Raw genomic sequence first — 20,534 nt, forward strand, 5'->3', positions numbered from 1 at the left:
GGAGACCTCATTGGTAGGACTCTAGAGGCAGGCTTCTAAAGGTTGTACCCAGCCCCCAGTTTTCGAGTCAGTAAACTTCCTGATTTGCAATGATGTGAACAGCTTCTTCTGCTACTAATTGCCACTCACCAAGTGCCATGATGAACCAAATGCTTCTGGAACTGTCCTCCTAATCAAATCTCTCCATCTTTCCATAGTTTCTGTCAGATTTGTGGTCCTAGCCATGCGCTAAGAAATAACCACAGGCTGTACTGATGTTTTTGTTAACTTGGCACTAGTTAGAGTCATCTGGGAAGAAATAACATGCACTAAGGAATTGCCTCTATTAAATTTGTCTTTCTGTGGGGCATTTTCTTGATTAATGATTGATGTGGAAAGGCCAAGACCACTGTGAGCATGTGGTCCCGGGTTATGTAAGAAATGTCACCAAGCAAGGCAATAATCCATGTTCCTCTAGTCTTCGCTTAAGTTCCTGCTTCTGGGTTCCTGTCCAGACCTTGCATCATGATGGACAGTGAGCTTTAGGATGAAATAAAGCCTTTTCTTCCTAAGTTGTTTTGGCTATATTGGTTTATCACAGCAATAGAACACAAACCAGGACAGAAACTTAGTGCTCACTCACCTCTCAGTTCCCAAGACCTCCATGCTTCTCCTCTTCCTCTGAGTCTCATGAAGTTGGTTCGTGAGTAGAAACTTTCAGGTGTCAGTATTACAAGTCTCATTTCCTTTTTAGATATTTGTATTGCATTTACTTACTTATTATGTGTACATGTGTGGGCACACGTATGTCATGGCTTCTGTGTGGAGGTCAGAGAATAACTTGAAGGAGTTAGTATGGGTTTCAGGGACTGGACACAGGTCATCAGGCTTGATGGCTAATACCTTCGCCTGTGCAACCATTTCACCAGCTCTCATTTCCTTTTGATCCCTACTTTGATGAGATGATCTCAGACCAGGGTGAGATGCTCTGTATTAATTGGTGCCCTTGTGTTTGCCACAAAGCATCTTCTTCCCTTTTGTCAACCCAGCAACAAAGAACACAAGATGCCAAACACACAGTTCTGCTTGTTACCCGCATGGCTTTAATTAGGTTTTAACTGATTCCCTTTATGTTGTCATAGTGATTATGACTCTCTAAGTCATGTCACATTACTATGTGAACTAGTTTCCTGGAAGGTCTGGCAGAGGAACAAATCCATTATGACCTGTCGTGCTCATTTAAAGCCTGTTGTGGGCCGACTGATATACTTACACTTTCGACATTCTTTGATAATATACGCTAAAGGTGAGCAGAAGAGCAAGAGTTGCAGGCATCAGAGCTTCTTACCCCCACTGCCAATTCAGCACGTGGAAAGAAGTGTTGCAGATGTGAACACTTAGAGACACCAGCAGATGGAGGAGCAGCAGGGTGGCGCATTTTAGTGAAGCAATTGGTAGCAATCAAATAGCTTTATTCTGACTCAGACTTTCAGGGATGGCCATATGTTTCCTAATACCAATTTGACATATCATGGGCAATGGCTATACATCTTTTTCTGTTTAATAAATTCATTTTAAAGGAAGTATTGACAAAGGTAAACAAATTAAGTGCCATGTATCCTGTTGGTATTTATTGAAAACAGTGAAATGGAAAGTCCCAGGGATGATCCGGGAACTTACAGAATTAGTGCAGGTGAGGGCTGCGTTGGGGGTGAAATAGCAATGGGGCAGAGACCGTGTGCATCTTGCTGCTGCCTCAAGCGAATGCTGACTATAAATGCTATGTTCAGCACAAGCACTTTCAAAGTCTCTTGCTGTGCAGATCCTCAAGTGTCCTTATGGAGCTGGGCTGGTCATCCTCATTAAGTCCTTTTGCTGACTGATAGTTTGACACATTCTCACCAAGTAGCCAGCGTACAGTTTAAGAGAGTCTGAATTCCTAAGATAACATTATCACAATGTATCTCTACATAAAGTGGTCATCTACTGAGAAGTTGCTATAGGTTTGTGGGTCCTCTGCCTCCAGTCAATTTTATTCAAATTGAAAATCTGGAAGGTAAGTTCAGCATTCAAGCTGCCCCTGTAGGGGATGAAAGTTCTAAGTTCAGAAAGGTTAAGTTGTTTGCTCAGTATTTCAAAGGCTGAGTTAGGATTTGAACACCGGCCTGGGACTTCCAAAACCAGGATGTTTCACCTCGATTATCCACACTTTCCCAGGAGTCTCAGCATGCTGCCAACCCATCTGCTTTGGATTTGAAGCCATTTATCTTTTCCTTCTAGGGCAGGATTCTGTAAGGTGATGGGGATTTGAGGGCTTTATTCTCTGTTTCCTGGGCGAGTTCAGCCCCAGTTACTCCTTCCTGTTATTTTCCATGATGTACTGATCTTCTTTATCATAAGAAACCCTAAATTTAGTAGTAGTCATAGTAATAGTAGTAGTATGTGTGTGTGTGTGTGTGTGTGTGTATATATATATATGTATATATATATATATATATATGTAATTGATGTTTCACTTCCCACATTAACTAGCTCTGCCCCTGTCTTTCACAAATATGCAAAGGACACACAGTAGGTGTCCATTCAATAAGCAAGCGAATGGGCTAAAATGATCACCAAGTTTATGTTTTTTTTCTCCTTCAGCCTCTAGAACTCTCTCTCCTATTCACTACATCTTTTCCTTCTAGAATCCTCGTACCTGTAGCTCAAAGGCAGATCCTTCTTATCATCTTTCTGAATCCTTCCCTTTATCCCACAGTGTATGTCAGAGCATCAGGGGGGTTTCTCATTGTGGCTCATATGACACCATCGAATGGGTCTCCTCTTTCTAGCCTGACACTGATTTTTAACTGGCTGTAGCACATGGCAAGAAAGTGAGACTTATGAATGTCCTGCTTACTCAGCTGAGAGTAACAGCTGTCCCAATAAGCAATTTGATGCTCAGCACCTGAGATTGGCTTTCTCCTTCCAGCAAGACTGCAAGCTCAACAGAATGTAGTAAAGCATAAAAAAAAAGTTTCCTAGCCTATTTCCCTTAATGGAGTTGAGAAGCAGAGCAGGTTGGGAAGAAATACTCATATTTTCATCAAGAAGAACGGGTTTCTGAGAGGATAATTTCAATGGAGCTTCTTTGGTTGGGGTCTTGAGTATTAAGAAAGTCTTGCTGAAGCTTCTGTAAGGCAAAGGACACTGTGGTTAGGACAAAACGGCAACCAACAGATTGGGAAAAGATCTTTACCAACCCTACAACAGATAGAGGCCTTATATCCAAAATATACAAAGAACTCAAGAAGTTAGACCGCAGGGAAACAAATAACCCTATTAAAAATGGGGTTCAGAGCTAAACAAAGAATTCACAGCTGAGGAATGCCGAATGGCTGAGAAACACCTAAAGAAATGTTCAACATCTTTAGTCATAAGGGAAATGCAAATCAAAACAACCCTGAGATTTCACCTCACACCAGTGAGAATGGCTAAGATCAAAAACTCAGGTGACAGCAAATGCTGGCGAGGATGTGGAGAAAGAGGAACACTCCTCCATTGTTGGTGGGATTGCAGACTGGCACAAACATTCCTGAAATCAGTCTGGAGGTTCCTCAGAAAATTGGACATTGAACTGCGTGAGGATCCAGCTATACCTCTCTTGGGCATATACCCAAAAGATGCCTCAACATATAAAAGAGACACGTGCTCCACTATGTTCATAGCAGCCTTATTTATAACAGCCAGAAGCTGGAAAGAACCCAGATGCCCTTCAACAGAGGAATGGATACAGAAAATGTGGTACATCTACACAATGGAATATTACTCAGCTATCAAAAACAATGACTTTATGAAATTCGTAGGCCAATGGTTGGAACTGGAAAGTATCATCCTGAGTGAGGTAACCCAATCACAGAAAAACGCACATGGTATGCACTCATTGATAAGTGGCTATTAGCCCAAATGCTTGAATTACCCTAGATGCCTAGAACAAATGAAACTCAAGACGGATGATCAAAATGTGAATGCTTCACTCCTTCTTTAAAAGGGGAACAAGAATACCCTTGGCAGGGAATAGAGAGGCAAAGATTAAAACAGAGACTGAAGGAACACCCATTCAGAGCCTGCCCCACATGTGGCCCATACATATACAGCCACCCAAATAGACAAGATGGATGAAGCAAAGAAGTGCAGGCCGACAGGAGCCGGATGTAGATCTCTCCTGAGAGACACAGCCAGAATACAGCAAATACAGAGGCGAATGCCAGCAGCAAACCACTGAACTGAGAATAGGTCCCCCGTTGAAGGAATCAGAGAAAGAACTGGAAGAGCTTGAAGGGGCTCGTGACCCCATATGTACAACAATGCCAAGCAACCAGAGCTTCCAGGGACTAAGCCAATACCTAAAGACTATACATGGACTGACCCTGGACTCTGGACTCTGACCTCATAGGTAGCAATGAATATTCTAGTAAGAGCACCAGTGGAAGGGGAAGCCCTTGGTCCTGCTAAGACTGAACCCCCAGTGAACGTGATTGTTGGGGGGAGGGCAGCAATCAGGGGAGGATGGGGAGGGGAACACCCATAAAGAAGGGGAGGGGGAGGGATTAGGGGGATGATTGACCGGAAACCGGGAAAGGGAATAACACTTGAAATGTAAATAAGAAATACTCAAGTTAATAAAAAAAAAAGTCTTGTTGATCAAGAGCTATGAAGTTTGCCTGGGTAAGGCAATAGACAGTTTCATTGTCACTTTATAGTCTGTCAGAGCTGTGTGCTGGTCAACTCAATGTCCCTCTCCAAATCCTTGGTTTTTGATGCTTGCCAATTTCACTGGTGTAAATTTTCCCATCATGGCTGATATTAAGTTGGCAGATAATGTTTATCATTGGCTTTCATCAGCCTGTAGGAGTGAACCTAGAATATCAGTGTCTTTCCTGATTCAGTCAGTACCTCTAGGGAAGCAGAGAGGCTGGGTAAAGCTGTGAATTAGGCTCTGGGTTTCTCATAGGAGATCCTGGGTTGTGGGGGTAAGCAATGAGCCAAAACAGTGCATAGGGTAGAGAGAAAAAGCACATAGCAATGAGCTAGAGATGCATAGGCTGACATCTTGTCATGTAAGGCAAGGCTAAGCTCTGGTGAGAATCCAAGGTGAGGGTCAACACAGTGTTTTTTAAATTTTATATGCATGTGTGCTTTGCCTGCAATTATGTATATGTGCATGTGGGCCTGGTACCCAGAGAATATAGAAGAAGGCACAGGATCCTGAGGAACTGGAATTGAGAATAGGTGTGAGCCACCATGAAACAAAAGTCCTCTGCAAGAAGGGCAAATGCTTTTCTTACCCGCCAAGCCATTTCTCTAGGTTTATCACTGGAGGCTAGTACCACTGACCACCTGTGTGAATGAAATGGTTGCTTTAGAATGAATGCAGTTGCTTTAGCTTTAATATAGGGCTATGTAGGCACACCTGAGAGACCTAGTGGGTTTTGTTCTAGACCAGTGTATCAACACAATTATTTCAGTAGGATGAGTCACGCTAGTGTTTTCGGTTTCTCAGTGTATATCAAAGTTGTTCTTAATCTGTTCTCTAACTTGGTAATGGTACAATAGCATCTAGTCTAAAACACAATGCACAAACTAACCTTAATTTAAAAGACTTTATTGCTAAAATAACATTAAAACCTCTTAGCTGTTGGGAGGAAATTGTGTTCATAGGACTTACTCATGACAGCTGCCACAGACCTTCATTTTGCAATGCCCTAGAGTAACTGAAACACCATAAGCAAAGTCCAACAGGATGATTGTAAATATTGTCTATTTCCAAAAGGCTTTATAATGATGGGTTCTTAGAACGCTTGTAAAGTACTTACTGTGGTGCCTGGCATTATACTCATGTATAGCAGAATTAAAATAAGGTGGGGATACATGGGAATAAATGATGTTTCCTAGAAACAGTCTCACAAATTGGAAGATCTTTTCCAAGTAGATCTGGAGGGATGAAACAGCCCAAGAGTCAGGCCAGAGGTGGACTGTTCAATGGAATTATTGGTGGGAAATGAGTAAACAGAAGTTTTGGTATCTTTTTTCCCCTATCTTCCAAACCGCAATCTCTTTCTCAAGTTTATTTTGACATCTGGTACAAAAGTGGATCTGAGATGCATAAGAACCACTAAGAAGCACATTTTCATGATGAAGCTCTATTAAAGGAGAGGTTAGAAGGATATACAGTTTGCTCTGGACAGTGTGCTAATATAAGCATACATGCAATAAATATGCAGAAGCATATTGTGTAGACCTCAGGAAAGCTTGTTCTTCAAGGAGAGTCCCTCTTTTTGTGATTTTCTTTTGCTAATTCCAGTAGATTGCTGTAGTCATGAAGGTCCAGAGATACCTAGGGCCAGGGTCCTGGTTTTCCAGAATCTATATACTTGAGAAAAATCAACCACTGGGATTGATTAATTGATGTAATTTTTCTAACTCGTACTCTGTCATTCTAATGGGCTGCCATCATTCCTTTTCCATAATCATTCTTGAGACAACTGTAAAATTGATTCTAAATATGTAAGTCAGACTATGTCAATTTGCTGTTTAAACTCCAGAATGCCCAGCCAGGCAACCCAAATTCTGCACTGTGACAGTTTCAGCCTGGATATTTCCCAGACTTTGTCCTGCTCAGGACCTCCTGCCCTATAATTGCTTCCTTCTTGCTACAACATCCTTCCATGTGTTCTTCCTACTCGTCATCAGGGATGGCCCCTCTCTCACTGATGTTTGTCTTCTCATTCTTCCCAAGAAGGAGTTTCAAAAGCAGATTTCATCTCGACCCACCCCCTCTCTGTCTCTGTCTCTTTGTCTTTATCTCTCTGTCTCTTTGTCTCTGTCTTCTGTCTTAGTCTCTTTCTCTTTGCTCTGTTTTCTTTTGTAGCTGGCTCCTGAACAAAAATATCTGATGAGATACATGAGGTGAGATAGGAAATAACTATTTTTACTTAGCACAGCTTTCAGCCTGCTTGAGAAAGCTTTGCCAATGATGGGAGTAAAAGAAAATCCCATTTTAGAAGATAATTTATAAATATTAAAGTCAATTTGCTTTTAGTTACTGGTTTAATCCAACGTAATGTCCCAACTTCAGTTCCTCATCTAGTTTAGGTATTTTCCCTCCCTCCAGGCTTGAGCTTGACCAGTAGGAGCACAAGAATCCTCTTCAATTTGGTCCCTTTCTACTTTGATCCTCTGCCCAACCCTGAAATCCAGGATCAGGCTTGGTCCTGGTGTTTCATTACAGGCATAGTGACCCTATCTAGGATACCAGGCATCTCTGAATAGTGTATTGTGTCTATTCTGCCCACTAGAAACATTTTCCATTTGACTCTTTTTCTTAGAAGGCCAGGATGCCACTCAGGTAGCTGGCTCTCTGCTCTGCCATTGCAGCTGCCTAAGCTAGGTTCTCTAGTTTTGTGGTCTCTGTGAGCTGAGCTGGGAAACCTCTCTGAGGAATCTCCCTCTCACTTTCCTCTGATTTCATTGTACAACTGAAGACCCACAGCTTCTCTTTCTCCATGAGGTCCTCCTATACCTTCCTCTTTATAATTCTCCCAGGTCATGACTACAAGGGAGACTATGGCTCACATGACCAAAGTCTGTACCTTCATATGTTCCCTCAGAATTTGTTTGGGGTAAAATAAGCTAGCAAGTCTTATGTGTTATTCTTAGTTTGGTGTTCCTTTGAAAATTTGAAGTCAATTAAAAAATTACATTTGGTGTTGAGTTGATACACAGAGCCACAGCTCAGTGAAAGTGCATAAGTAAGAGGGTAAGCCAGGAAGGAGTACCTTCTCCCCCTGCTGTCCTGTGAAATAGTCCAAAGTTTAACAGTCAAACCTGGCCATATTTGCCGACTTGGAGCATAATTTTATGAACCCTGGGGGTTGGTGAGGATGGAAGTGAAAATATCCTGGGCATTGCGTTAGCAAATTTCTTGTTACTGTGACAAAACACCTGACAGAGAGCTGACACTGACCTAAAGGAGGAGCAATGAATTTGGCTTCTGTTGGAGGATAGAGCCCATTGCGGTGTGGAAAGATGGAGGCGAGACTGTGAGGCAGCTGGATGCATTGCACTCACCAGAGGAAGCAGAGATCAGTGCTCATACTCAGCCTGCCTTTTCCTTTCATTGCCTCCTTTGACAGCACAGGATGGTGTCTCCCACATTCAGGATGGGTCTTCCCTCCTCAGTTAAGCCTTTTAGGACATACTCTAAGAGATACAACCAAAGGCGCGTCTCCTAGGTGATTCCAAATTCAATCATGTTGACAATGAACATTAACCACCACACTATCTATAAAAGAGATTTCCAGGGAGGAATGTGACCTTAGAAAGAGAAGCTAGGAGTGAAAGCTATGGTCCAGGAATTAAGATATAGGCAGAAGAGTGCCAAACACTGGGGAGTGAGCATTAGTGCTCTTCACTTCTCCCAGTGCAGTTTCTCAGTGATTGTGTATGCCCACGTCTAGAGTCATAGACTTTAAATAGGAGAAAGATTCCACATTCTTATTTATGTGTTCATTGTGTTTCTTCTCTGGAGTAAAATCATCATGGACTCCAGACTTTCCTATGGTTTGCTGCCAATGCAAACCTCTATGGCATAGCACAGGGAAACTGGAAACTGGCAGGTAAAGGTGGGCTCAATACATGGAAGACCATCAGGGTAGACAGATACAAAGGGAAGACCTGGGGGTGGCCCTCAAAGAGCTACCTGATGGATGAAACCACATTTAATAGGGCACTACATGATCATTTTTAAATGATTAAATAATTATGGGGGAAAAAGCTTGGTGTTTAACGGAGCAGTAGAGTGGCATGGGCCTTCAATCTAGGTTGTGTGTTTCCGTGATGGATTTGGGAGAGATGGAACTTGGAAAATACCATTTGACTCATATACTTGATATCAGATCTCCTACACTTCCTAGAGCCATCTGTCCTGATCCCTCCCACTTCCTATCAGAACACCAGGAACATGCAAATATGTGGACTGCTTGCAGCTCCCCACCAGCACTAAACAGAGCAGGATACTTTTGAATCTCATTTGTCCATTTCCATTTCTGGCATAGGCACTTCATTTCCCTAGGCTACAGGTCAGTGTCTGTATATATTTCCCTTTTTTTCTTCAAATAATTTTTACTCGTTTTCATCTTCTGTCACTATTTCATGCTGCTACTGAATTTCAAACTTCTGTTTATTGAATGCAGGTGAGAGTGTAACACAGCTGAACAAAGGATTTGTTAATTCATGACAATCAGAGATGTATTCAATGAAGTTTTGATCCTTGTAAGCCTTGATCCTCTGTCTTAGGGTTTTACTGCTGTGAAGAGACACCATGACCAAGGCAACTCTTGTAAGGACAGCATATATTTGAGGCTGGCTTACAGGTTCAGAGGTTCAGTCCATTATCTTCAAGGCAGGAACATGGCAGCATCCAGGCAGGTGTAGGCAGAGCTGAGAGTTCTACCTCTTCATCTGAAGGCTGCTAGTGAAAGATTGACTTCCAGGCAGCTAGGAGGAGGGTCTTAAAGCCCACACCTAAAGAGACACACCTACTCCAACAAGGCCACACCTCCTAATAGTGCCCCTTCCTGGACTGAGCATATACAAACCATCACATCCTTGTTGGCTGAGTGGTAGGTTAGTGCTCTTTGTTTCTCAGGCAATTATCCATCTAAAGACTGTCTTAGTTTCTATGTCAATACTAAGTGCGTAGATGAAAACTTGACAAGTAGGAACTTCCAGGAGGAAGGGCTTATTTTGGCTCACAGTTTAAGGGGATGCAACCTATCATGGTGAGGAAAGCATGGGAGTCACCTGGACACATACCATTCACAGTCAGGAAGCAAGGAGTAAAGAGGTTACTAAACCTCAAAGTCCAACCACAGTCACTCAATTCTTTCAGTACAGCTCTACTTCCTACAGGTTCTATAACCTTCTCCCCGTACTGCCAGTTCATGCGAGCATGTAAAACATTCCACACTGGAATTTCAACAAAGACAAATCAGATGAGGCCACAGGATCATAGAACTCCGGAAATAGGTAATTTGGAAATAATCAGTTTGTTTTAAGTATTTATCTTTTATTTTTTAGACAGGGTCTTTCTACATATCCTGGACCTCACTATAGTAGACCAGGCTGGTTTTTGCCTTCATAGAAATCTGCCTGCCTCTGCCTCTTGAGTGCTGGGATTAAAAGTGTGTGCCAAAGATTAAAACAGAGACTGAAGGAACACCCATTCAGAGCCTGCCCCACAGGTGGCCCATACATATACAGCCACCCTATTAGACAAGATGGATGAAGCAAAGAAGTGCAGACCGACAGGAGCCGGATGTAGATCGCTCCTGAGAGACACAGCCAGAATACAGCAAATACAGAGGCGAATGCCAGCAGCAAACCACTGAACTGAGAATAGGTCCCCCGTTGAAGGAATCAGAGAAAGAACTGGAAGAGCTTGAAGGGGCTCGAGACCCCAAAAGTACAACAATGTCAAGCAACCAGAGCTTCCAGGGACTAAGCCACTACCTAAAGACTATACATGGACTGACCCTGGACTCTGTCCCCATAGGTAGCAATGAATATCCTAGTAAGAGCACCAGTGGAAGGGGAAGCCCTGGGTCCTGCTAAGACTGAACCCCCAGTGAACTAGACTATGCGGGGAGGGTGGCAATGGGGGGAGGTTTGGGAGGGGAACACCCATAAGGAAGGGGAGGGGGGAGGGTGATGTTTGTCCGGAAATCGGGAAAGGGAATAACACTTGAAATGTATATAAGAAATACTCAAGTTAATAAAAAAAAAAAAAAGAAAAAAAAAGTGTGTGCCATCATGGATGGCAAATATCTATTTTTTTTAATTGCAGAGAATGAGTGGACAAAGTTATGAGGAAAATGGGATGTGCTGTCTGTAAAAAGATAGACTTGCATAAACAAGTCTGTGGTTTTAAGGAATGAGTAGACATATTAGTTGGTGAAGGCAAGCTCCCTCTAATGCCCTTCCTATATCACTCAGCTCATTGAAGGGGTCATGATGAGCACAGTGCAGACATGCAGGTAAGACAGGAAGTTTCTGGGGTCTGGAAGCTTAGAGTATGAGATGAAGTATGTGGCTTCTTGGGGCGCTAACAAAGACAGCAATGACAAAGTGACCTGGTGCTCCACAGCACGGGTTGCAACATGCCTTTCTTGTTCAGTGTTTAACAGTTCAATTGAAGCTATTTTCTGCTCTATATAGAACTTCTTAGCGGTCTCCCCAACTTCAGCAGATATTTGCTCCCTACCACTGTCTTGTGTCTGTGATAAAGTGGATAACAAAGAGCGAGGTTTGTTGTGTGAGGGCGGTGACCAGAGAGAGAAGGATGCAGTCTTGGGAGTCAGAGAGACACCAGTGAGGCTGACTCAGATATGGAAGAGGAAGGAACACTTTCTTCTCAAGAAGTGGGCCATGGAGAGACAGAGCAGGGAAGTGACTTGGCATTTACCTATCTCCTTTCATTTGGAAACACCCATAGACTTGATGGATTCTCAAGTGGCAAGAGCCTGCTTTACTAAGGAGCATTCTGCCCCATATAGGTCTTACAGATCTGCATCCAACTGTCATGGGGATTCAGAGGAGAGGCACAAGCCATCTAAGTTATGCACCCTACAGCCCGTGCTTCTGTTTCCCTGTGGCATACGGGTCATCACCAGATGCCTCATGTCCCAAAGGTCCCCTCACTTCCTGGATGAAGAATGCCAATCATAGAGGAGTGGGTCAGCTAAATAGAGGGTTGGTTTTGTTCATGAACACACTGCTTCCCTTCAGCTGTTGTTGACATTCTAAAAGGATCACACATCTGTTTTCTGATAGACTTTTCTGCCAATCTGGGCTGGGAGCAATGGCGTGATCAATTCTCTTATCCCACAATATCATTTTGGAGCAGACCCTGAGCTCTGACTTGGCTAAGGTCACACATCCAGTAAAGATTCAGGGGTTGGATTTAGCTCATAATAAGTATCTTCTACAGTTTTCTATTATACTTAAACGTGTGTATGCATGTTGTAGCTCACTTGAAGTCTTTTTATTTTTTAAAAACACCCTTTGCATACCTTACAGGTCCTGTTTTGGTTTTGAGTTTGTATGGGATTCTTGAGTGTAAACACATGTGTGTCTCTGCATCTATATGTTTCTTTTTTTTTTTAAAGATTTATTTATTTATTATAGATGAGTACACTGTAGCTATCTTCAGACACACCAGAAGAGGGCATCAGATTCTATTACAGATGGTTGTGAGCCACCATGTGGTTGCTGGGATTTGAACTCAGGACCTCTGGAAGAGCAGTCAGTGCTCTTAACCTCTGAGCCATCTCTCCAGCCCTGCATCTATATGTTTCTTATGCTTTTTTCCCTTGGCTCCTATTTTGTTTGGTTGTTTTGTCATGTTCTGATTTGTTTGCTTTTGATTTGTATTATTATTATTATTATTATTATTATTATTATTATTTCTTATTTTTTAACCAGAGGCAAAAAGGATCCATATGAGGGGGGAGACAGGAAGAAACTAGGAAGGGGAAGGGAGAGGAGAAACCATAATCAGAATACATCATTTGAAAAAAATCTATTTTCTTTTTTTTGCATATATTTTTATTGGATATTTTTATTTACATTTCCAATATTATTCCATTTCTCAATTTATAAGCCTCTTATCCCATCTCCCTCCTCTTCTTCTATAAGGGTGTTCTCCTCCCCAAGCACATTCCTTCCTGCCCCTGCCCTCTGACATTCCTCTACACTGGGGGTTCCAGCATTGGCAGGACCAAGGGCTTCTCCTTCCATTGTGGCCAACAAGGCCATCCTCTGCTACATATGCAGCTGGAGCCATGGGTCAGTCCATGTATAGTCTTTGGGTAGTGGTTTAGTCCCTGGGAGCTCTGGTTGGTTGGCATTGTTGTTCTTATGGGGTTGTAAGCCCCTTTAGCTCTTTCAATCCTTTCTCTAATTCCTTCAATGGGGGTCCCATTCTTAGTACAATGGTTTGCTGCTAGCATTCACTTCTGTATTTGACATGCTCTGGCTGTGCCTCTCAGCATGTATGTATGTGTATGCATACATATTCATTCACATATGTATGTCCAGGTACCCATGGAGGTCAGATCAGATCCCCTGGAGCAGGGTTAAAGGTAGTTGTGAGTTACTTAGTGTGGGTGCTAGGAACCAAACTTGGATCCCCTGCAAGAGCAGTACAGCGTCTTAACAGCCGAATTGCCCCTCCAGTCAATGGTTTTGTTGTGTTTTAAAATGTACATATACTTTGGGGATAAAGGTGTGGCCTAGTGGTTAAAAGCAGAGGACCTGGGTTTAATTCCCAGCACTCATTTGATAGCTCCCGACTGTGTATAACTCTAGTTCTGGAATCTAATACCCTCTTTGGCCTCAGAGAGTACCAGGCAGGCACTTAATACACAGTTACACATTCAGGCAAAACACTTGGACACCTAAAAATGAGTAATAAATAAATGTACACATACTCTAGTGATATTGACTATCATATGAACTTTTCTAAGGTGGGTGCTGAAGTTCAGAGACCCTGTCAAACATCCTCTAATGCTCCAAGGCTTCATACCAGATAACTCTCTAGGCTGAAACGCCTTTAAGAACAAACTGATTCTTTCTAACTCACTCCTACTTGGGCACTGCTCCAAAGACTTCTGTAGAGAACATATGCATCTGTATTCAATGGAGATTATTTAACATTTTGCTGCCAAGTCACTGAGATTCCTTAGTTCTTTAATGAGAAGTGAGGCACTTGAAATCTATGTGTCTGTTGAGAACTGGCAAAGGAAATACACATATACACATCTGTCTGAAGGTGCTGGCCAGGTTAACAAAACCAGGAGAGTCCTATGGCTTCAGCCCTGAGAGATGCAGAAACAATGCGAAATAGTGCATGTTAGGAGCAGGTTTCCCTCCATCCAACGTGGCAACAAAAACACTGAGAAGGGAGTGGCATTTGAACAGTGTGATGGTTAGTGTTATTCCTCCATTTGGCCCGGATTAGAATTGCCTGAGAGCTGGGCCTCTGGTGAAATTATCTTGATTACACTCAGTGAGGTTTAAAGACTCTCCCACTGTGGGTGGCCCATTCCCTGGCTGGGATCCTGGAGGGTATAAGGAGAGAAAGGGGGCAGAGCCACCCCATGCATTCATTGCTCTCTTGTTTTGACTGTAGATGTGCTGTGTCCTATTGCTTCAAGCTTCTGCTACCTTGGTTTCTTCATCATGATGGATGGTGACTTGAACTGTCAGCTAGAGAATAAACATTTTCTCCCTTACGTTGCTTTTGTCCCGACAACAGGAATAAAAACTAAGACAGATCACTCTTGGGAAATTTTATTTGGAATCCTACAGAGCCATACTCTAGAACAACAATTCTCAATGGGGATTCTTTTACATCTTCAAGGGATAATTGATAATATTTGGGAAATCTTGTTGCTACAGTGAAAAGAAGCATGGGGATCTAGGAAGTAGGAGCTAAGGATGCTACAATAGCTTCCCTACAATGTTTTTGTTCAAAATGTTTGCACTGTGATGCTCTTATTGGGAATAAGAAAGGACTAGAAGTAAACATACCCCCCTCTGTCTCTCTGTCTCTGTCTCTCTGTCTCTGTCTGTCTCTGTCTCTCTGTCTGTCTCTGTCTCTCTGTCTCTGTCTCTGTCTCTGTCTCTCTCTCCGTCTCTCTCTCTGTCTGTCTCTCTCTCTCTCTCTCTCTCTCTCTCTTTCTCTCTCTCTCTCTCTCTTTCTCTCTCTCTCTCTCTCTCTGCCTGACAGAAGCAAAAGAAACCCACCTTGATGCAGGATAGTGTTAAGGGAACCTCAATATACCCTAAAAAGTGCATGTAAGAAAGGAAATAAAAAGGAGTCTGTCTTAAGGTTTCTGTTGCTGTTAAAAGACACTATGACCAAAGCAATATTATAAAGGACAACATTTAATTGGGACTGCCTGACAATTTTTTTTAGAGATTTAGTCCCATTATCTCCAGGGCAGGAAGCATGACAGTGTCTAAGGCAGACATGGTGCTGGAGGAGCCGAGTTCTAAATCTTGATCTGAAGGCAGCCAGGCAGAGACCCTTTTGAAGGTTGCCTTGCTCGCATGGATGTGTTTCACACTGGGCCTAACTTGATCATTTAAGCCCTCAAAGCCTTACCCCCCTGCAGTGACACATTTATTCTAACAAGGTCATACATACTTCACAAGGCTACACCTTCTAATAGTGTCACTCCCTATGGGCCAAGCATTCAGATACATGAATTCTTGCTAATGCTCATCTTGCTTTCTCCATTTTAGATAGTTCAGCATTGCCTACTCAGTGAAAAGTCCTACCCAGTCAGGATGGGTCTTCCCAAGTCAATTAGTACTATCAAGCTAATCTCCTACACACGTGCTAAACGGCCCATTTCACAGGGGATTCTAGGTTCTGCCAAGTTGACAATCAACACTATCAGGTACCTGAACACGTGTTCTTGCTGAAAGTAACATCTGCCTTATGTAATTCCTAAATGCTAAACAAAAACAAGACTGACAACTGCCCCTACCCCGTTCTTCCAAAAGCCCCGACATGGAAGAGGCCTGTATTCATGAGTTGGCTGCAGAAGGAAGTGCTTTCCTTTGTTCTCTGCCTGAGCAATACTTTTACACTTTGAAGTTTGCCTCCCCAGTAAGGTGTTTCATTACTTTTCCCATAAAGAACCTGTGCTTTATGAGACCCTCTTGAAGGTTGCCTTGCTCGCATGGGTTACTGCCTTTCTGTGAGTGATTGAGACTCCAGAGGATGAAGGCAATGGTGTGTGTGTGTGTGTGTGTGTGTGTGTGTGTGTGTGTGTGTGTGTGTGTGTGTGTGTAAGGGGGACGGGTCCATGTGGTTTGGAAAAACAGCAAAGGAGCTGTCTTCCCTCAGAGATTACCGAACACAGTTTTCCCAGTCAGGGAGTCTTCCTCTCTGTGCTATGTGTTTGGAGAATCATCATGAAGTTACAAGCCTAGGGCTGGGTCATTAGATCCACTCTCTTCTTTGATCCTTCTAGCTTCCTGCTGCAATTTTCATGATCAAATTTCCCTACTCCCTTGGACTGGCTCAAACAGATGTTATGAGGCCTCTCCATCATTCGGTCTGCTCCAAGACCCCTCCTCTTTTGATGCTCTCTCATTTTGCGTCTTTCCCCTGCCCACTCCTCGATTCTCAAAATTCCACTTTCTCTCTCCACAAGCTTTTGCATCTCCAAGGATTTCTGAGCATGGCTCCAGGCCATTCTCTCTCTGTTTGGTTCACAAAACTCCTACAGAGATTCTGTCTGAGTCCGTCCATCTATCTAAGTGACCGTAGTGGAAAATAGAAGATTTTTAAATCAGCACCAACGTAGAAGACCTGCTCAGGGCATTTGTTTGGCTTTTCCCATGTTGTTCTGGTTTGGGGCTGATATTTTCTGTTTCCCATCATGCTCTGGGAGAACTGTCTGCTCAAAGCTTGATGAATTTCTTGTCTCTTGCCAGTGGATCCAGTTTCCAAAAGCCAGTCTAGAAAAATGGGGAATTTATAAAAAATTATTTTAAACGATTTTTAATGCTCTCTTAGTGTTCCCTGTTTTGGAGAGATGTTTTCTTAGGTTTCAAGAGTCCCAGAGCAACAATGCAAGTTATGCACATTATGGGGTGTTGTAAGTGAGAACCACCTTTCTTCACTGTTCTCTGTGTCACCTTAGTTCTCTGTGAGTACTGAACCGGACTGTCACACAACTGTGTTTCAATTCTTCATCTCTAGTGTGCTTGGAGGCTGGGATCTTGTCTCTCAGGCCTGAGGGCCCATCAGAGGTACAACAGATATATGGATGAGAGATACTCTTACCCTCTTGAAGATTTGTTCTCAAAGCCCAGCTACTTTCTGAACATGTCCTGCGATCCTGTGTGACAACTTTAGCTCAAGAGAAACAAAGGAAGAGGTGGGCTAATGGCAGGAGTGAACTCTACTCAAAAAGACTTCAGTGAGGGATCCTTTAATCCCCCCACTTCCTGGGATCTAGTGTTTCTCAAATTTCCCTGCCTTTATGCATTACAAAAATAGCAAGAACACTGATAATAGCAGCCAATGATTGATACTAAGAGCATTGTGGGAACTGTTCCAAGGGTTTTATGTGTAGTAATTGACCTTATATTTATGACAACCCCCAAACATATGTATAGTTTTATTTACCTAGTGTCCCCATTTTATAGACAAGCAAACGAAGGCTGGGCAGCTTTCTCAAGGTCCCCTCAGCTGGTGCATAGGTTAGGAAGGACAGAAATCAGAAAACCAATGATAAAAGCAGAACTTTAGGCAAAACGGATTTGGCAGCGTTTGTTGGAACAGAGGATGATTCATGAATGAAGCAACTCTCAGAATACAAATCAGAGAACTGTGCTCTGTAGCTTGGCCAGTGTGTATTTATAGACAGCAAAAGGCTGAAGACAGCAGAAAAGGGGAACAGAGCATAGACTGCTGGCTCCAAAGCATCTTTCCCTGTAAGAGTTAAAGCAAAGAGCCCTGTCCTAGCACGGTGACTAAAACTGGTCTGTTTGCTAGATCTGGCTGCTATGGCAACTTTCTCTCCAGATTTCTTGGAAGGTCAGATAAACAGCTTAATTTTAGCGTGGTGATGTCAAACTTTAGTGCTAGCGAATCCATTTTTGGTTCGTTCTTTCTGGGTTCAGTGTGAGAGCACAATGCAGATGAACTACCTGGCCATTGGTAACTGCTCTGCTGGTCTAAGTGGTGCTTCTCAAGGTTGATAAAGATTGGCTAAGGAGGCAGCTTAGTTGGTAGAGAGCTTGTCTAGCAAACATAAAGCCCTGGGGTCCATCCCCAGCATTGGTAAACTAGTCATGGTGCAACGTACCTGTGATATACCTGTAGTCGTAGCACTTTCAGGTAGCAGCAGAAGGATCAGAAGTTCATCATCATCCTTCAATGTTGAAGACAGCTTGGGATACACGAGAATCTGTGCCAAAACAAACAAACAAAAAAACAAAACAAAACAAAAAACCAACCCACCTACACACCTCCCATGTCTGGTCTTTTATCTAGACTCGGCACTAAGTCAAGGGTGGAATCCGAGAATGTGTATGTCTAAGAAGCCCTCATGTATAAACGAATCCTCTGACAGCCTCACTAAGAGACTGAGCACTTTGTAGAGCCATTGAGCTTGTCTGTCCTCTAAATGGCATCCGAGGAATTGCCTGCAACCATGGAACTCTTGGCCCTTACTATTAGCCAGAGTTCTCTAGTCCTCTGGAGAAAGTAAAACATAGAACCAGATTACTGCCCTGTCTTGTAGGCTCAATGCTGCCTGCTGAGCTGTTCTTAGCTCCATACTCATACTCCAAGACAGCAATGATCTTTCCTCCAGTGATGGGGACATGACATGATAGATATTATTATCCAGTGTCCACAGAGGCACGGACTTTCTTCTTCGAAGGCAGGCCCTGAACTCTTTGAGTACCCCGTGGCTTGGCTGCAATTATTAATTCTCATAAGTAATTTGATTGTTGCTTTTCATCCTCCTCCTATTTGCCTAGGCTGGGCAGTTTTCTACTTTTTCCCAATCCTCCATCCCTTGGATCTTGCTTCTTTACATGTTTACATGTGTGCCACCCTAGGCAGATTAAATGTCAGCTCTGTACAGGGGAACTTACTTCAGGGAACTCCTGCTAATGAGAGTATTGATCCAGTGAGGGATCTTAGCTGGAGAGGATGGGCTTCTTCAAAGCTCCTGCTTTAGTCTCTTCCAGGGGGAAACCCTCAGTTAATTGCCCAAGTAATTATTGTCAATGTCTTTTGTGTTCTTTTTTCTGCCAAACCTGTGGGAAGTGAGAATGTGGAGCTGGGACAGGAAGTGTGGCTTATTTCATTCAGAAACTGCTTTGGCATATTCTCTTCTTGGAATCCTTTGAACTAGAAATAAAGCTCCCCTTAAAACATGGCTGTTCTCACTGATGGGATGAGGATCTTTCTGGCCCACTCCATACCCCAATTCTATGCAAGCCATGGCACAAATGTTTGGGGTGACACCACATCCTTCACTCACCCCTACCTGTTCCTTTTCCCATGGAATATGAAGCTTAGAGGGCATGAACTTTTTTGTATGTGAAACCCCAAATCTAGTCATTATGTGAAGTTTGGCTGTTTCTAATTAACTTTGCTATCTCCACAGCCTCTGGTTAAGGAGGCAGGGAGAAAAGTGAGCTCCGCAGGGAATCAGTGTGGATTCCCAAGTATTTTTCATTTATTTATTTATTTAATTTTTAAGGCCCCCTTCGGTCGTTTTCTTTGCAAATTTGTGGATAACTGCTTCTGTTCTACTTTAAATCTCATCTTCCGTTCACCACAATGCCTGTATAAAAAGGAAATAAAAAAGGCAGTTAAATAGATAACAAGGTCCCTTCGGCCATGTGACTTTCCATAACTGTTTGCCTTTTCAATTACAGTTTAATTGAATTTATAGGTTTCTTGGTCTTGTGTTTTGTCTGAACTTAAATTTTAAAAATTTCCTTTGTAATATGGAAATATTTTGTAAGCTCTTTTCTTTAAAAATGTTAATAAGGCTAAGGGGAGAAGAGGTCCTTTCTCTGCTGCATACTCTGAACTCAAGCCCACTAAACCCAGACACACTATATTTCCTTTTGCATGTTAGAGATTCTCTGTGCACAGGGATGGTGGTGTGCCATCCAGTTTCAACTTTGGGGAGTGTGATGGTTAACCTTGCTCATCAAATTGATGTATCTGTGAGGACATTTCTGGGAAGAATTAACTGATAAGGAAAGAGGAGTCTAACCTGGTCTACACAGCAACTGGAGCTACAAAAACAAACACAAGCAAACCAAAACCAAAACAACAATAACCCCAACCTTCAAACAAAACAAACTCTGGAGCCACTACCCCTGCGATTTTATGGTAGCATTCACCATCTGACCTGTGGCAGTGGAAAATGATATTGTTGTTTTGAACAGATGTGCTTCTCTTCTTCTCTCAGACTCAGGTCTAACATTCCTTCTCATCTGGCTTTCTAGTCCTAGCACCTAGCACAGTAATGGACACGGAGTGTGCATGCAGTGTGTGAAAATGATACAAACAAGATATCTCTGACCAGGTGGCTGAAAAGAGAGAAGTGGGTCATGTGCTACTTTGGGCAAGTAAAAGAGGCATTATAGTGACATAGGATGCTTAAGGAAGGACACCAGAGCCAGGGAAGAGTCAGAGAGCATCATTAGGGAGATAGAACTTGAGACAAAAGTTCAAACCATTTGCTTGCTCCTCAATGTACAGAAGGAAATAGACATAGTGGAGAGGACTCTCCCCCAGCCATCCAAAGAAATTTGTCATGACTCCCAGTGGACGCTTGAAACCACTAATGGGAATGAACCCTATTTATTTTATGTGCCCCCACATATACAACCAGCATAAGAATTAGTCTATAAGTGAAGAGATCAATAATGATGACTAGTAATGAAACTGGGCCACATGT

The sequence above is a fragment of the Rattus norvegicus genome, chromosome 14 (genome assembly GCF_036323735.1).
Source record: "Rattus norvegicus strain BN/NHsdMcwi chromosome 14, GRCr8, whole genome shotgun sequence".
NCBI lineage: Eukaryota > Metazoa > Chordata > Mammalia > Rodentia > Muridae > Rattus > Rattus norvegicus.